The sequence below is a fragment of the Macrobrachium nipponense genome, chromosome 14, assembly GCF_015104395.2.
Source record: "Macrobrachium nipponense isolate FS-2020 chromosome 14, ASM1510439v2, whole genome shotgun sequence".
Lineage (NCBI taxonomy): Eukaryota > Metazoa > Arthropoda > Malacostraca > Decapoda > Palaemonidae > Macrobrachium > Macrobrachium nipponense.
The window spans coordinates 97769238-97789237 of NC_087207.1; positions in this window are offsets into that span (position 1 = coordinate 97769238).

A 20000-nucleotide genomic window follows, 5' to 3' on the forward strand; every position below is an offset into this window, starting at 1 on the left:
GTATGATGGAGATTACGAAGAAACATCCTCATCTTTGTGAGAGCTTCCTCCAGTGTACAACACTGTTATAAGTTTCATCATAACTGAGTAATAAATAAAAGATGGTTGCTGATCCTGAAACTTACGGCATCTGCTATATAGTGGATATCAAGACAGTACATTTTTTTTGTCTCTCTCTCTCTCTCTCTCTCTCTCTCTCTCTCTCTCTCTCTCTCTCTATATATATATATATATATATATATATATATATATATATATATATATATATATATATATATATAATACAAAGAGCCCATAAAAAACACCAAAATATAGAGAGCAAAAATACTAAATTTCAGAGACTGCTGTCTTCCTTCTTTTATGTAGATGAATGAGAAAAGTTACAGGAATTAACACAACACAAATGGTCAGTTAGGTATGGACAACAGAACTCAGCTATTTTCAACCATATAAATGAACTTGACCATAGAATAAACTGGAATTTGTCACGTATAATTTATAGCAGCAAACTGCCGGTACAAGAGCCAAATGATGGAATCGGCCTTGATTAAACAGAGGCAGGTATGAACATCTCAAAGGGTGCATGGGATTCAGATGTTATCGACAAGGTTTTTTCATTCAACCAACGCCTTAAGAAGGGATTAAAGGAAAATATCAGCGGTAGTGACTAAATTGCTTACCTGTGGATGGACCTCTTGGTATAAATACCACCTTCCTGTAACTTTCCTCATTCATCTACCTGAAGAGGGAGGCAGCAGTCTCTGAAATATAGTAATTTTCTTTCTATATATTTTGGTGTTTTGAGGAAGAGAGAGAGAGAGAGAGAGAGAGAGAGAGAGAGAGAGAGAGAGAGAGAGAGAGATACATGTGTATGAATTCATTTGTATATAAACTGAGGTCTATTTTGATGATCAGAGTCTGCCAATCGGCCCCCAAATTTACTTTATACAATGGTCCTTATATAATGAAGCATAAACCCTTCAATGTCTTAGATGGAAACGTTATGTATTTATCAAAATAATAATTATATATGGGAGTGAAGGTAAATATGAGAGAAAAAAATTTTTTAGGTAATGATGAACAAATAATGTAACCCACAAAATCTATTACTTGACCTTCTTGGAGAGGGTCTCAATACTAAGTCTTAGTTCTAGAGGTAAATACAAATATTAAGTTTTATAGTAATAGCTGTTTTGTTCTACTTGTAAACAGCTGATACTTCCCTATGCATCTTAACTATTTCCTTTGGATTTTTTCCTATTATTCCTTTTAATACCATTGTATCTCCCTTATTATCTGTTCTTAAACATTTCTTCTTTAATTGCCTGTTTTTTTCTTTCGTTTCCAACACCTGGCCCCAGGTCGAGGCTTTGTCTGCTTAGCTTCTATTCAAATGTTCCTCTTTGTCCCTGTTACTAGAAGTTTCTTTGTCTGGTGCAACACTCAGATTCTCTCTCTCTCTCTCTCTCTCTCTCTCTCTCTCTCTCTCTCTCTCTACTTCCTTTGTATGTCCATTACAACTAACCACCCTGTCCAACCAGAATTGTGTCTATCATTTTTATGGCCACCAGTGTACTAGTGCATTTCCTAATATCTCTCTCTCTCTCTCTCTCTCTCGTGCGTAGTGTCTTTATAAATCCACTTATGTGCAGCTGAACGTACGAGGCTTTCCCAAACATTGGCAAAATAATTCAGACCCATTTTTCAAGGGAAATGCATATATATACATAGTATCCAAGTAACATTTTCATTCAAATCATACGATGTGTGCCATAAATAACAACAACAATTACACAATATTAAAGGGTGGATGATTATGAATGACATACGTTTTTGCCAAGATTCGAGAAACTCTTTGGTGCGTGAGGGAGTCGTCATCAACTTGAGTTAGAGGCGCCAAAGTTACTCGATTTTTGCTGAAAGCGATGGATTTGGAATATAAATCTGAATGGATGGATAACCAGATTTTACTGACATCTCTCTCTATCTCTCTTTCTGAATTTCTTTTTGAGAGATCTTGAAATATATTCACTCTTTTCAAGGTTATTAGTGGTTTTAGGTACGTCAGTCTCTATCTCTCTCTCTCTGTGAGATACCTTGCTATATAATCACTCTTTTCAATGTTATTAGTAGTCTTAGGTAAGTCTCTCTCTCTCTCTCTCTCTCTCTCTCTCTCTCTCTCTCTCTCTCTCTCTCTCTCTCTCTCTCTCGCTTTCTGAGGAAGTTCGCTTCCGAGTACCCAGTGAATAAAATGAATGAAGATTTTCGATGAGTTACTTATCCTCCACTTCCTTTACAGAAGAACTCTTTCTTTCTCTACTGGACGAAAGTATCTTTTTCAGATTCTCCCAATCAATAATTTTAATCACCAAAACCACAATAAATAAAAATCAATAAATCAAAAGTTTAAAGGGGCAACATTGGACGCTTTTGATACTGAATAACTGGAAAATGTCTGAGAAATTTTTCTAAAGAAAATGTTGACATAATTAAATATTTTAATCACCAAACCACCATAGGTAAAAATACATTAAATTGCAAATCTTAATATATATATATATATATATATATATATAGATAGATATATATATATATATATATATATATATAGTGGTATACATATATATATATATAATATATTATATATATATATATATATATATATATATATATATATACATACACACACATATATCTTCTTCTTTCCACCGTTATCCCTACACAAAGGGGTCGGTTGCCTGATGCGCCTTTCCTTACAACATCAGGCATGGTTTTATTATTTGGCAAAGGGTTTTTACCAATGCATGCCCTTACTGTCATTAACTACAGGTTATTGACTGTGGGCCTCACCATTTGACTAGAAAGTCTACCTGCAAGGCAGCAGTTCCACAGTTATTAGCGTTGGGCTATACCTTTTACCAAAAAGTAAGACTGCAAAGCAGCATTTCCACAGTTATTGGCGGTTGGCCTACCCTTTTACTAAAAAGTAAGACTGCAAGCAGCAGTTCCACCGTTATTGGCAGTGGGCCTAGCCTTTACTAAAAAGTAAGATGCAAGGCAGCAGTTTCCACAGTTATTGGCGGTGGGCCCAGCCTTTTTACTAAAAAGTAAGACTGTAAGGCAGCAGTTTCCACATTTATTGGCGGTGGGCTAAGCCTTTTACCAAAAAGTAAGACTGCAAGGCAGCAGTTTCCACAGTTATTGGCGGTGGGCCAAGCCTATTACTAAAAAGTAAGACTGCAAAGGCAGCAGTGTCCACAGTAGTGGCGTTGGGCCTAGCCATTTTACTAAAAAGTAAGACTGCAAGGCAGCAGTTTCCACAGTTATTGGCGGTGGGGCCTAGCCCTATTACTAAAAGTAAGACTGCAAGGCAGCAGTTTCCATAGTTATTGGCAATGGGCCTAGCATATTACTAAAAAGTAAGACTGCAAGGCAGCAGTTTCCACAGTTATTGGCGGTGGGCCTAGCCTTTTACTAAAAAGTAAGACTGCAAGGCAGCAGTTTCCACAGTTATTGGCGGTGGGCCTAGCCTTTTACTAAAAAGTAAGACTGCAAGGCAGCAGTTTCCACAGTTATTGGCGGTGTGGGTAGCCTTTACTAAAAGTTAAGACTGCAAGGCAGCAGTTTCCACAGTTATAGGCGATGGGCCTAGCCTTTTACTAAAAGTAAGACTGCAAGGCGCAGTTTCCACAGTTATTGGCGGTGGGCCTAGCCTTTTACTAAAAAGTAAGACTGCAAGGCAGCAGTTTCCACAGTTATTGGCGGTGGGCCTAGCCTTTTACTAAAAAAGTAAGACTGCAAGGCAGCAGTTTCCACAGTTATTGGCGGGTGGGCCTAGCCTATTTTTTTTTTTTACTAAAAAAGTAAGACTGCAAGGCAGCAGTTTCCACAGTTAGTGGCAAAGTGGGAAGCTGGGAATAAGTCCTCATCTCGATCTTGGCTGTTCAAAGCAAAATTGTGAAACGAAAAGGCGCTACCAACTATATCACAAAAGCCATAGAAGAACTTGGGGATCTTTTCTAGATGGTGATCCCCCGAGGGTTTTCGGGGGTCGTTATCTAGGATTATTATTTTTTCAGCTCATTATCTTTATGATATCTGCAGTCTTTTGTTTATGTTTTCACGGTCATCCCAACGGGCGTTTATACTAAAAAAATGCCGCGAAGAAGGTGGATACATACCGGGTCAAAACCCATAGGGGGACTCTCTAGGGAAGATCCGAATTTGGATTTCGCATTCCTTCCCATTATTGTACGTAATATACATCCAATGAATGCGAAATAATTAGTTTGGTATCAAAGCATTTTGTACCCGACATCAATGACGCTTCATGAAAGCCATCATTTTGAGTCCTTTTTGATGTCAATATCATTTGATGTAAGGTCACCTTCCATCACTTTTCCTTTATTCTTCAATAAAGTGCCATAGTTTGCAAAGTACTTTGTATTTGGAATCAGTATATTTAAAATATTTCTTGTCCAATGTTTGGGAAATTGAAAAAACAACAGTGAGCAACCAATTTTGTCGAGATCCTATGCAATGACCCTCATTATTATTATTATTATTATTATTATTATTATTATTATTATTTTATTATTATTATTATTATTAACATAAGTCTTGAAATGGAGAAACAAATCCACAGTTATGTATATGCACATATATTTAAAGATGAATCTGTCCAGAGCTTTCGGGATTACCGAAAGTTCCCTGTACAGATTTATATTTATCCATGTATGTACATATACATACATAAATGTGGATTTGTTTATCCATTATTATTATTATCATTCATTCGTAATAATACCAATAAAAGATCGTATAGCATAACAAGTGTCTTCAAAACTGAATGGTACGCCAGAGAAAAATGAGAAAACGCTTGGGAACAACGCAAAAATGCACAAACCATAAATAGCTGAGTAAGTTGCTACTTAAACGTCCGTTTCAAGTGAAAAAGTGCTTCCCACCAAGTTACATCATACGATCAGTAACGTAACTTAGGAATACGGCGCAAATGTTTAGGAATTGGTCGTAAAAGAAGCTTTGGAAATTCTGGTTTACTGGAAGCCTTCTTTAAGAGTGCCTCGATCGGACGGGGAAATTATGACTGAAAAAGTTCTTGCACACTTTAAGGCCATAAATGGCTACCTGCTCAGGTAATTTGGGAATAAGGGCATTATTTATACTGGAATTATGAAACATAGGTGGAACATATTAACCTCTAGTGTTTTGGTATATAAGTATATGCATCCTTCTACGAATACTAATTTATCATGCAAATGCTGCTTTACAATGAGAGGGAGAGGATATATATGTATTAGCTATATTTTTTTAAATAATCCAAATTTTTATATATAACCAGAAAAAACCTGTTGTTCCTTATCTTCATTTAAGATTTAGTAACACATTTATGTGTTATTCCTCTGAGAGCTGTTCGTTTTCCGTAAATTAATCTTGAATATTTGAAATTCCTTTTACCCTTATCTTTTCTGCTCGGAATACTATCTCACGAAATATCCAATGTACGTAATATACAGTTCCCAATTTATGCTCCACAAGAGATGCTACATCTTACACACAGACTGTATGGAGATCTTACAAACACGAAGGGAAGTTCTAGGCACACTACTTCAAGGTAAGAATAGAAACTTCCAGAAACTACGATTGGTCTTTAAAGTAAAGGAGTTTATAGCAGTCAGCGACAACAAAAGAAAATAAATATAGGAACTGGAAGCCAGAAGGTCCCTCAGGCGACTGATTCATAGACTCCTCGCTGCTGATATCCCAACACCATGAGTGCGAGATTGAGGTCAATTGCCTAATTCATTCTGATGGATTCGGGGCACATGACAAATCGTATAATCTTTGATATAACTTCATTGACAAATGGAAACGTTCATTTCCCTCGGGCAGTGACCACCCAATCCGAGAAAGACTGACTTCGCCACTGGAAATGTGACATCCGGTGGTCTGACTTGGTTTGGATGACAATCAATTAGAGAAGGAGAGGGCAGAGCGCTTCGACTTATCTTGTTCATCGTCGTTTCATTCACTGACGAGTGTCGTTTTACTGTATTGGCTTCTGCAAATAGAATTGTTCATTTGTGTTTATCATAATCTTCGGCAAACGGTTCCTATAAAATTGTACCTAAAGTTGCTATCCAACGCTTTTGAGCTGTTGCTGTGAAAATGGGAGTCGAGGATCGTTCGGTGTTTGAAGATATTGAATATTCTTCTCCTCTCTCTCTCTCTCTCTCTCTCTCTCTCTCTCTCTCTCTCTCTCATCATCTCAAATATTCTTATTCTCTCTCTCTCTCATCTCTCTCTCTCTCTCTCTCTCTCTCTCTCATAGAACATAAGCCATTTCAATACATTTCCTCCTCAGTTTCCTTATGAAATTAAAGCTGGAATCCAATACGAAAAGTTTGAATGCTTTTCGTGTGACTTTCTGTCTGTCAGTCTCTCGGTCCCTCTTTCTTCGTCTTTTTGCTTTAAGTTTGGTCGCCAAACATAAACTAACAGAAGGAATAGAAACCCTAAAAGCTTTGAATAAAAAGAAATAAAATCGACGAGTTCGAGGTTTGGTAAGACGTCTTTGATCTGATAACGGGGTATCTGTATTCTTTGGATAGAACATAACGAAAAAAGTATGACTCCTGAAATTTTAAAGAAATCATACAAGAATGACAATTCTTTCCCCTTTCTATGTGGGGGGGGGGGGGGTGGGGGGTGGGGGGGCACTCGGAAGACGTCTTCACTTCATCATTTTCAGTTCGTGGGGGATGCCCTGAATTTGCAAGTTTCCAAAACCTTACCCTGAAATAAATTGATTTACTACCTACAGTAGTAGAGTACAGGTTATCCCGAACATTCTTGAGATAGTTTCACTCACAGATGCCGTTCCTCTCTAACATTTCATCTGATGCCCAAACTCTCTCTCTCTCTCTCTCTCTCTCTCTCTCTCTCTCTCTCTCTCTCTCTCTCTCTCTCTCATACCCCTTCCCGTTCATATCCTGATTTCCACCCACAAATGCAAATCGTCGCATCACATAACACGAATAAGCTTCGATATGCTAATATCCTGCATGGGTCGGCAGCTTTGCATCTCATATAATGGTCATAAATGTTGTTCCTGTGTTCCATGGTAAGCATTATCACACCAACTTGGCTACGGCCGATCTGTGTATTTCGATGTGATCGTATTACTCGACGGTCAGTATGTCAGTCGTTCAGTCCACATGACCCTCAAAATGGTTCCACGATCGTCTCTGCTGAGCGAGATAAGAAAGGTATGAAATAATCTATATACTAAATATTCTTTTTTTAGTATCAAATTACTGATGATTTGAAGGACAACGCTGCCTTCGATAACAACCAATGAGATATAACAGCCTGAAATCGATTGCTAAGAACTGTGGTGAAAATTCAAAGGAATTTCTCGAATCAAATGCGACCATCACCTAGTTACAGAATCAATTACCATATTCAAAAATATTTCCCATAAATCAATTCCTACTAATTGTGGTAAAGTCGATTTATTTCACCGTTATTGGGACGATTACAAGGATTTGAGAATATGCAACATTATTATTAATGGACTTAGTAATTAAACTGGCCCTGCCTTCGAAGGATTTTTTATTACAAGCGAATCGAATATATTAGAAAGCCTTTCTCATATTTATTGTGCTCTCATTCAATGCAGTACCAGTGTTTGATGCGTTGGGTACTTCTGTCATTGCTATCGAGATTATTCCATATGCACTTGTTCACCCTCTTTTATAGGAATGGTAAAGTAATGTCATTTTGTGAAGTCTCATAACAAAAATATGTAGGGCATTTCTCTTGCCAAAGGCGTAAGCTAAAATACATTAGTTTTACAAATTAGTAGCAACTCATAATGAAAAGGAAAATACTTCTAGATGGAGGGAAGATCGAACCTTCTATTCTACGGAGATAGAAAAATATATGCAAATGGACGTTTTCTTGAAGGAGACGTCGTTTCTTAAAGGCATAAAAGTTCTTCGTTTGCATTCGGGGGTAAATTTAAATTCCTGAAGTATAGGAGAGATCTCTTTGTTAGGGAAACGAAAGCATAGAAAAAGGGGGAATCAGTTTAGTCAACAACTTTTCCTTCTCTCCTTCCAGAGTAAGAGATTGAAGAAGGTCTCCGCCTCTTCCTCTCTTCGCGAATCCAAACAAAGGCTTTCTGGTTAAAATTCTAACTCTGAATGAAACATGTGGACCGTGATTGCATGAAGTCGGTTTTCCAACTTTTTTCTTCCGATTTTTCACCAAGACAGAGCTTTGGTAAGAAATTTGAATCGAAGGGTCGGGTTTTATCCATTTGTTAATTTATTAATTTATTTGCTTTTTAACAAGTGAGATTTCTTTCTTTGGAAGCTTGAATTTAAAGTAAATGGCCCCTTGTTCTACACGAATAGGGTTCTTCTTCTGAAATAATAATAATAAAATAAACAATAATAATAATAATAATAATAATAATAATACTAATAATAATATAATATAATAAGAATATGACTTGTAAATTCATCATCACACTGTCATTCCCCCCAAAGAAGCAGTGAGACGCTCTATCTTCCACAATCTCCTCTTCTCATCTCCTGCCTCCTTTTTCCCGTGCTTGTTATCCATGAATTTGGATTGGCGAACATGAAATATGAGTAGGTTATATTTTCTGAAGTTGGTTTGTATACTTATTAAATGACCATTGTGCTGATATAGCATTTCCCGTAAATGTTTGTGTATCAAGGTTTGAGTTACTTTTTCAAAAAGGCGCCCTTATGACGTGAGAGAGAAGCGCTCTGCATTTATTCTGCTACCATATGCCTAAGGACGAGTAGCGAAAGACTAAAAAATGACGAGACGTAAAGACAAGGGTAATTAGCGATATCGTGCATGAAGTTATTACTATGAAGCTGGATAGTGCCACGTCGATTGGCCATAATGAGAGTGTTTGTGGGGTTTGGGGCGGGAACGGAGGGCCGGTTGGGGTTTGGGACCGGCGCCGAGGAGGCGATGTTAAAAACAAAGAAATATAGTTGACTGAAATACGTGTCGACTGCGATGTGCTTATCCCGTCGAAATGAGAATTTTTTAATAACTTCCTAATTTGTTGTAACTTGTTTCCCCACCTTTCCTCGCCCGACTTCGTGTACTTCGATTGTGAGTCTGAAGGCCACAAGACCACGAGAATGCTCGCATATAGAGAGAGCTTCTTCTGACAAGTGCAAGTATAATTGTCAGCATCAGGTGCATGTTAACACTGATGAACCAAGATGGATTGTGGAACAGCCTCCCAGAGGATGTCGTGCAATTGGAACTTCAGAAGTGAGCGAAGATGTAATGCATTACTTCCCTAATACAATTCGATTTTTATTGTAATATTTTACTTAAATTTCTATTTATTTATTAATTTGTTAATTTATCTGTTTTTCTATCAACTGATGTCTTCTTTTTGTATTTCTCATTACCTCCTGTTACCTCTTTTGAATGAACACAATATTCTTTTGAAGCTTGAATTTCAAGTCAGTAGCCCCTGTGGTGGTGGGCTTGTTCTATATGAATAGGATTCTTCATCTTCTGAATACTAATGATGATAATTCATTGTTGAAAATACATACATTTTTCAGAACCGTAGAATGACAACGGAACAATTGTTGTTCTTCGGAAATGATATTCAAAGCACAATAAACACGATTACCAAAATTCCCCGTTTTGTGTATTTCTGAACCAGAAGGGAGGGGAGGGGTCCTCCTCTAAGTAAGTACAGCAAATAAAACTCCTTCGACTGCTGCAATTCTCGTTGCAGACTTTCTATTGTTGCAATTGTTGCTCGGTTCCGCTTCCTTTGTGCAACATTTCTTTCACAGTTTCTGTTGGGAATTTTAATAAGTCTCGACGTTACTTCCCATTTTTCTCTCTGTTTCGATTATTCTATGCGATCGTCGCCCTTTGATGAAGCACAGCCAATTATTACGTCTGCATTTAAGTGGTATATAATATATATATATATATATATATATATATATATATATATATATATATATATATATATATATATATATATATATATATATCATACATATTTAGTTATTACAGCAGGAATTCGTGGCAATCGAAATAAAACCCTGACTGATCAAAGCATTATTAAGCACATGGTTAATAATGATTGCAGTCAACACATCGAAGCGATACCTTTGAAACAGAAAGCAGAAGAGATCACGTAATTGCCAGTTGAAAAACAAAAGCAACTAATGAGGGAACAGACTGAGACACTAAGTAGACAAAGGGTATGATGGTATTCGAAGGACCAGGATAGACACTGAATATTCTTAGTAATGAAATGCGCAAAACATTTTCTGTGAAACAATAGTTTGCTGATATTTTGAGAGGCCTCTGACGCGAGATCAAAGCTCACTCGTTATCGGTGACAAGAACCGCACATTGATGAATGACGTTGATTTGCACGGTCAACAATTTCGATATTATATTTTCAATCTTTTGTGCAATTGCGGTTTGTTTCCTCAAACTGGTCAGATATGCGGAACTATATTTATCGTGGTTACCTGAAATCTACCATATTTTACTTAAATATACTATGATTCAGAAGTACGTAGGTATCACCCCCTGCTTAGTAATTTCATAGATTTTCTACAATTACGAAGCAGTATTAATACACCACAGTCACATTCAATGGGATTCGTGACTGAATAAACGAGTCTTTCGGTCGTGGCAGCAGAAGTCTGCAGTTTTCTGTTCCAATAGATTTGTTTCCCTTTTTTCCCCTTCTGGAAACTTCCGATGAAATGATGGAGCATCCCGGAGCAGCTGCCTCCTCCCCGAAGGACATCCGACCAATGAAGCATCAGTCACGAAGTTTCATCTCCTTGGCTTCCATGACTGAAGTCATTCGTTTTTTATCTTAGTTATAAAGAGTACGTTTATTTCTCCTTGATTAAATTGTTTATCGTAATACTGAGGTGAAAACCCCAAAGTGATCGGATATACCTCATCCCTATGGACGTGGGACATTTTATAGATACAAAATCTGTGAATGTCAACTTTGGCTTTAACTTAACCGAGCTGGAAAGAGCGAGCAAAACTGCATGAGATAAAACGGAGGCAATAAAAGCCTAACATGAAAAAGAACTGGATTGGCAGGTGTCGAAGGCTAATTGCAACGCGAATTCGGATGACAGCCGTAAAACTATACTGACGGCATCCACATGGCGAAGCTTTTTCTATTCCGGCAAATATTACGCGCGCCTGGGTAGAGGGAGAGATGCGGGCGTAGCCTTGTGGTTCTGAAGAATCATATTTAAGGATTCATCCTTACAAGTCAGATAAATTCAATCAACCTACTTACACATAAATCCTCTTCATACTGCCAAAATTAGGAGGCGATTGAAATATTACCTGCGAATCTTAACAAATTGCTTAATTAATTCATCCATAAGAGCTGCGGGGACTGCGGCGAGAAGATTGTTTATAATTAAAATTCGAATTCCGCACCATCTATTAATTGAATACGAATACATACTTGCAATGAATTGCCTAATTAACTTCTGATGGGCAAGGGGTGATCTCTCTCTCTCTCTCTCTCTAGTAGTCAGAACATGCATTCGAGGAAAATGTTGCTTTGATATAAAAAAAAAAAATAGATAAGTACAACCATATTCAAGTAGTACAGCGAAAATGTAGGAACATGCATTCTCTCTCTCTCTCTCTCTCTCTCTCTCTCTCTCTCTCTCTCTCTCTCTCTCTCTCTCTCTCTCTCTCTCTCTCTCTCTCTCTCTCGTAATCAGAGTAAAAATATCATTGAACTGTTTCTTTGATATAAAGAGATAGATAAGTAATGGTATATTCAAAGAGAGATAGATATAGGAACATACATGCTCTCTCTCTCTCTCTCTCTCTCTCTCTCTCTCTCTCTCTCTCTCTTAATCAGAGTAAAAATATCATTGAAATGTTTCTTTGATATAAAAAAGATAGGTAAGTAAAGGCTTATTCAAATATAGCTAAATATAGGAACATACATTCTTTCTCTCTCTCTCTCACTTCACCTTCGTAGCCTGTAAAGCAGTGCCTCCCTTTCACTATATCAGGTCTCTGGTATTACTCTGTAACAATGAAAGTTCAAATTTAGATCTGAGAGCTGAGGAAACCACCGAAAACCAAGGAGCAGGAAGTGCAACTCCTTTCCATAAACCTAGAATAAGCTGACTTTACTCTCTGGGTCAAGGATGTCTCGGTGAGAAGATTATGACAACGTAAATGACCGTTTCCAAATTTTGGTGTTAATAGCTACTTCATTCTGCTGACGACCAGGTCGGTGATGCCTTAATGGCAATATCAGAAACTGCTCGATTTTCGACAAAACGGGAAGTCAACATAATATGGCGAATACTGGCTGACGAAGAATCAGCATTGTCTGACTCTTGTGACGTCAGGGATGAATTGATAAATTGTGGTCAACTGATCAGAATGCAGTCGGAAGCCCAGTAGACAAAAAAAAAAAAAAAAAAAAAAAAACTTCAAGTGATTCTCCCCTTTCATCTTGGAACGTTTGAAATTTCCTCCCATTCGGTTTCATTCACTCTTCTTCCTTCTTTCGCAATTAACACCAGTCTACCTCTCTCCCCCATCCTGGGCAACCACTCACCAGAGGAGGCAATTCGGATGGCCTATATTTTCCCGCTGGAGTATTACAGCTGTAAATTCGGGTTGTGAGCTGAGGCGAGTGAGTACTGAAGCTGGTTAGAATGTGACTAGAGGGACTCGCTCTTTTGTACTGAATATGGTAACGGGACCTACTGCAAAATCTCTAATCAACTCACAAGACATTTGCAAAAATTAATTGGGGACTGAATTGAACTCCGAACTACAAAATATCTTTATTCTCTAGAAGAAAAGCAAAATTCTAACTATCGCCAGACAGCTAGAAAGATAACTAAATGAAAGTCGGAAATCGTTAATTAAAACTCAACACACAAAACGGACTGTCTAGGCTCTAGAACAAGATCCGGGGAACTGAACCATTCCCACGAATGAAAAAAAAAAAAAGACACTTCTCTCTATACTCCGGCATTAATTCGACAAAAATTGAATAGTCATGCCTCTTAAACACGTTAAACGCCATTGTGAATTATCAATACTGGTAATAATGCGGCTCACAGAGGCCGACAGAGCGACAGATTAAGAGTTCCTGTCACAAAGAAATATAACTCTTATTAGCACACATGTCAGAAATAATAACAAAATAATAACAAATCTCATAAAGAGAACTGTGATACATTTCACCAACAAGTGCACAAAAACAGAATGATAATAATTTCTCATGAATTTCTCGTGATAAAGAAAGAGGTTTTCTTCCACTTCACATGTCACCTCAGATAGGTCGAGATACTGAAAAGGAATTTATTAATGAAAGTTTTCAACAACTCTCACCTCTAAAGTCCATAACAGTTTCGTGTGGTTGTCATGCACCCTTCATCTCCAAGGAAAAGCTGGGCGGATAATGCCTTTAAAATTATATTGGAAAGGGTTTACCGAGGAGTTAAAACGTGATGACGTCACTGACAATAACTGGTTCATTATACGGGAAAACTTCGTTACTTATTTCGTAACTTGGGAGACTCCCAAAATGACAGGTTTTCTACATTCTATATTTTCCTTGATAGGAAAGTAATTAATTTAAATAACACTTATCTCTCACCGATTCTGCCCACAGAAACAGACGCACACACAAACACACCGTTCGGGGACTTTTCTATGTAAACTCAGGTTTTGTCAGTGTGACCTCTGAGACAGTTGATTCTTATTTACAAAGAACATTCACTTTTGTCTCCGTGAGAGCTAACGCTGATATCTATTATTTCAAAGAATGTCATTGCTCACCACATCCGTCTATCAACTATAGGTCAACAAAAAGTGTAATTTAAATATATAAGAAATATCCCATTCACCATATGAAAATCATTTCCTTTGGAAGCGTGAATTTCAAGTCAATGGACTTTGTGGGCTTGTTCTATATATGTAGGTTGCATATACTGAATAATAGTAATAATATCAATTAAAAATTATCATAAAACTGTGATCATTTAAAAAGTATGGGATGTCACGAATGTGTCACTAATCAAAGAACTAATGAGAGAGAGAGAGAGAGAGAGAGAGAGAGAGAGAGAGAACTTGATTAAAAACGAGATAGGTGAATTCCATAAAAATTAACAAGAGGTAATCATCTGGTAAAATTCTCGTAAGACCAATAATATAATACGAATAACTATCTATTCGCAAACTCTGTCCTATTTGTCCTTTTATAACGGTATAAAGCTTGCAAATACAATATTTAATATAATAACTATGAGGAAGTCAATCCATAACAGCCTGCTGAATGCAACAATTCATGAACACGTGAGAACCAATACGATTCTGTTGTCATTATGTCCATGATAATATATAGCATTTCTGAGGTGGATTTCCAGATGGTATCATGAGTCGCTTTTGGATAGATGTGGCCACTGGAATGAAACTATGTCTCTTGCTTTATTATGAAATGCTTGTCTAATTTTCCTGTACCGTGGACATGTTCACTTGATAAGCATCTTAGAACACCCTTAAGAGTTTAACTGACTTGACAAGATGGACCAGAGGGCGTTGAGATGATGCCAAGATGAATTTGTCGTGGCTCAGTAACATTGGACGAGAAGTTGATGCTAAGAATAACAGAGTATAAACAGATGGAATGATACAGAGGAGGAAGACCTAGAAGAATAGATAGGTTCGAAAGGAAGGTCCTTCACCGATAATCTGGATAGACCTGAATAGTGCGTCTTGTATGAGGAGACACGAGGAGCAGCTGTTGAACTTTCATCGTACCTGTATGAAACCAGTCATATTGAAAAATTTCTTTTTTATGAATCATGGTTCATCGTAGACGTCTCTCCTTTCATTTACTAAGTTTTATTCATTAATAAATCTGGCAGCGTTCACGAGCTAGCGAATAATGGCGAAAAATTTCTGAAAATCTCGTGAAATGTAAACATGGAGAGTATACGAGCCAAGATGAATGCTCTGAAATTGCTTTTAGCTATACCAGCTTTTAAAAGTTGGGGAAATATGTTGGAATGCAAAAATAAAATAAGAAAACGACCGGGGCGGATATTTTATAGGCATAACTATGAAAAAGAAAGGAAAAATGAAGTAAGATTTCGAAATAAGACGAAATTCTTTCCATTACGATAAGTCCATTAAAAAATGTTGGGTGCTCAAGAATTCTGCTGCAAATTCAGAAAATAAATGAAATAATCTATATACTAAATATTCTTCATTAAATATCAAATTACTGATGATTTGAAGGACAATGCTGCCTTCGATAACATCCAATGAGATATAACAGCCTGAAATCAATTGCTATGAACTGTGGTAAATATTCAAAGGAATTTCCTAAATCAAATGCTACCATCATTTCGTCATAGAATTAATTACCACATTCAAAAATATTTCCCATAAATCAATTCCTACTAATTGTGGTAAACAGTGTTATTGAGAAAAGTCGATTTATTTCACCGTTATTGGGACTATTACAAGGATTTGTGAATATGCAACATTATTATTATTGGACTTAGTAATTAAACTGTGGTCCTGCCTTCGAAGGATTTATTACAAGTGAATCGAATGTATTAGAAAGCTTCTCTCATATTTATTGTGCTCCCATTCAATGCAGTACCAAGTGTTTGATGTGTTGGGTACTTTTGTCATTGACATCGAGATTATTCCATAAGCACTTTGTTCACCCTCTTTTACAGGAAGGGAAAAGTAATGTCATTTTGTGAAGTCTCATAAAAATATGTGGGGCATTTCTCTTGCCAAAGGCGCAAGCTAAAATACATTTGTTTTACAAATTAGTAGCAACTCATAATGAAAAGGAAATACTTCTAGATGGAAGGAAGTTCGAACCTTCTATTCTACGGAAAGGGAAAATATATGCAAGTGAACGTTTTCTTCGAGGAGACATCGTTTCTTAAACGCGTAAATGTTTCCTCGATTTCATTCGGCGGTAAATTTAAATTCCTGAAGTATAGGAAAGATCTCTTTGTTAGGGAAACAAAAGCATAGAAAAAGGGGGGAATCAGTTTAGTCAAAAACTTTTCCTCCTCCTCCCTCCAGAGTAAGAGATTGAAGAAGGTCTCCGCTTCTTCCTCTCTTCGTGAATGCAAACAAAGGCTTTCTAGTTAAAATTCCAACTCTGAATGAAACCCGCGAACCGCGATTGCATGAAGTCAGTTCCAACTACTTTCTTCTGATTTTTCACCAAGACAGAGCTTTGGTAAGATGTTTGAATCGAAGAGTCGGGTTTTTATCCTTTTGTTAATTCATTAATTTATTTTTCTTTTTTAATAAGTGAGATCTATTCTTTCTTTGGAAGCTTGAATTTCAAGTAAATGGTCCCTGTGGTGGGCTTGTTCCACACGAATATGGTTCATCTTCTGAATAATAATAATAATAATAATAATAATAATAATAATAATAATAATAATAATAATAATAATAATGAATATGACTTGTAAATTCATCATCAAACTGTCCTTTCCCCCCAAAGAAGTAGTGAGACGCAAATGGCCTTCATGTCTTTCCTTTGCTCCATCTTCCACCAATCTCCTCTTCTCATCTCCTGCCTCCTTTCCCGTGCTTGTTATCTAACAATATCTTGGTAGCGTGAAATATGATTAGGTTATATTTTCTGAAGTTGGTTTGTATACTTATGAAAATTACCGTTTTGCTGATAGAGCATTTCCCGTAAATGTTTGTGTATCAAGCTTTGAGTTACACTTTCAAAAAGGCGCCCTTATGACATGAGAGAGAACAGGCGCTCTGCATTTATTCGGCTACCATGCCCTAGGGACGAGTAGGGAAAGACTCATAAATGACGAGACGTAAAGACCAGGGTACAAATAATCTTCAAAGAAATCACAATACAATGTAAGAACACCTTAAGAACACCTTCAGGGTCTAGACTCTAGACCGATGTTTTCTGTAGCGTCGTTAGGACGTCGCGAGATTCCCTACTACTTTTGTTCTCAAGATGAATAATTCAAACATCTGCCTCCTCAAAGAGGGAAAGGCTTGTTGTGGCCATATTTAAAAAGAGAATCTCTCTCTCTCTCTCTCTCTCTCTCTCTCTCTCTCTCTCTCTCTCTCTCTCTCTCTCTCTCTCTCTCTCCAGTGCTTTTTGGTTTGAATTGTAAGTTTTGGATACTCATAACTTTTGAGATCACCTAAGGAGAAAATGGAAATAGGTCGACATTAAAAATGTATATACCTAGGTCGTTATAGTGCAGGAGGTTATTAGTATAAAGCTGGACAGTTCCCGTCGATTGCCTTTAATGAGAGAGTGTTTGTCCTTGTGTGGGGTTGGGGGTGGAGGAGGAGAGGGGGCGCCGAGGAGGCGTATGTTGAAAACCAATAAATATACTAGTTGACTGAAATACGTGTCGACTACGATATGCTTATCCCGACGTAATGAGATTTTTTTTAATAACTTCCGAATTTGTTGTAACTTGTTTCCACACTTTTCCTCGTCCGACTTCGTGTACCTCGATTGTGAGTCTGAAGGCCACAAGACCACGAGAATGCTCGCTTAAAGAGAGGGCTTCTGCTGACAAGTGCAGGTATAATTTGTAAGGCTTCAAATGAAATCCAAATTCCAGTAACGTATATCGAGACTGACCAGATCGAATCATAACAGAAATTAGATACCATTATCAGTGTCAGATGAACCAAGAGGGATTTTGGAACAGCCTCCCAAAGGATGTCTTTCAATTGGAACTTCAGAAGTTAAGAGAAGATATAATGCATTACTTCCCTAATACAATTCGATTTGTATTGCAATATTTTACTTAGATTTCTATTTATTTATTAATTTTTTAATTTGTCTGTTTTTCTATCAACTGATATCTTCTTTTTGTATTTCTCATTACGTCCTGTTACCTCTTTTGAATGAACACAATATTCTTTTGAAGCTTGAATTTCAAGTCAGTAGCCCCTGTGGTGGTGGGCTTGTTCTATATGAATGGTATTCTTCATCTTCTGAATACTAATGATAATTCATTGTTGAAAATACATACATTTGATAACCGTAGAACGACAACGGAACAATTATTGTTCTTCGGAAATGATATTCAAAGAGCACAATAAACACGATTACCAAAATTCCCCGTTTGTGTATTTCTGAACCAGAAGAAGGGTTGGGGGGAAGGGAGTCCTCCTGTAAGTAATTACAGCAAATAAAAACTCCTTCGACTGCTGCAATACTCGTTGCAGACTTTCTATTCCTGTAATTGTTGCTCGTTTCGCTTCCTATGGTGCAACATTTCTTTCACAGCCTTTCTGTGGGAATTTAATAAGTCTCGACGTTACTTCCCATTTCTCTCTGTTTCGATTATTCTATGCGATCGTCGCCCTTTGATGAAGCACAGCCAATTATTACATCAGCATTTAAGTGGTTTATATATATATATATATATATATATATATATATATATATATATATATATATATATATATATATATATATATATATATATATATATATATATACATATACATATACATATATTTATACTTTTATATTATACTATATACGTATTATATATTATCGTTATAACGTTCCTAGTTCCTCGAGTGGATTTCGCGCTCGGCTCACTACGTTTGGTCCGAATTTCGATTCTCGGCTCGGCCGACGGGTAAGCAGAGGAATTAATTTCTGGTGATAGAAATTCATTTCTCGATATAATGTGGTACGGATCCCATAATAAGCTGTAGGTCCCGTTGCTAGGTAACCAATTGGTTTCTAGCCACATAAAAATGTCTAATTCTTCTTTCCAGCCCTAGGAGAGCTGTTAATCAGCTCAGTGGTCTGGTTAAACTAAGATATACTTAACTTCATTATAACGTTCCTTACAATAAAATTGCAAAAGCCCTATATTAATGAAAAAAAAAATAAAAAAAAAAAAAATAGAGTAATTTCTACCCCCACACTATCTCTCTCTCTCTCTCTCTCTCTCTCTCTCTCTCTCTCTCTCTTTATATATATATATATATATATATATATATATATATATATATATATATAATATATATAGATATATATATATATATATATATATATATATATATAAGAGAAAGTAGTAAAAGATAAGAAGGAGCAAAGAAAAGATGGGAAGAGTCACGGTCAGTGGAAGACAGAGATAGGTTCAGAGAGAAAAATAAGGTGGTGAAAAAGGTGGTAGCCCAAGCTAAGCAAAGTCGTATGATGAGTTTGTATAACTGGAGCTTGGACACAAAGGAAGGATTAAAGAAGATGATGAAGCTATCAAAGGCTAGAAATAAGAGCACCAAAGATATTACACATATCAAACAAATAAAGGATCAAGAGGGTGTAGTACTTAGAAAGGAGGAAGACATTGAGAAGAGTTGGAAAGAATATTTCGAACAGTTGTTAAATGAAGAAAATAATAGACTAATAAGAGAGGATGGGCAAGTGAAAACATTGGCATGGTAATGAGGTTTCTAGGCAAGAGGTACTAAATGCACTGAAGAAGATGAAGAATGGGAAGGCAACCGGACTAGACATGATTCCAGTGGAAGCATGGAAAGCATTAGGAGATGAAGGAGTGGATATACTGTACGATCATGTGATAAAGATCCTTGAACAGGAAAAGATACCAAATGAGTGGCGTGGGAGTATATTGATCCCAATTTTTAAAGGGAAAGGCGATGTCCAAGAGTGTGGTAATTATAGGGGCATTAAATTGATGTCCCACACTTTGAAGACACTGGAAAGGATGATAGATGCTAGACTGAGAGAAGAAGTACAAATAGGTAAAAAGCAGATGGGATTTATGAAGGGAAGGGGAACAACAGATGGTATATTTTGTCTGAGCAAATAATGGAGAAATTCGGGAAAGACAAAGGGACCT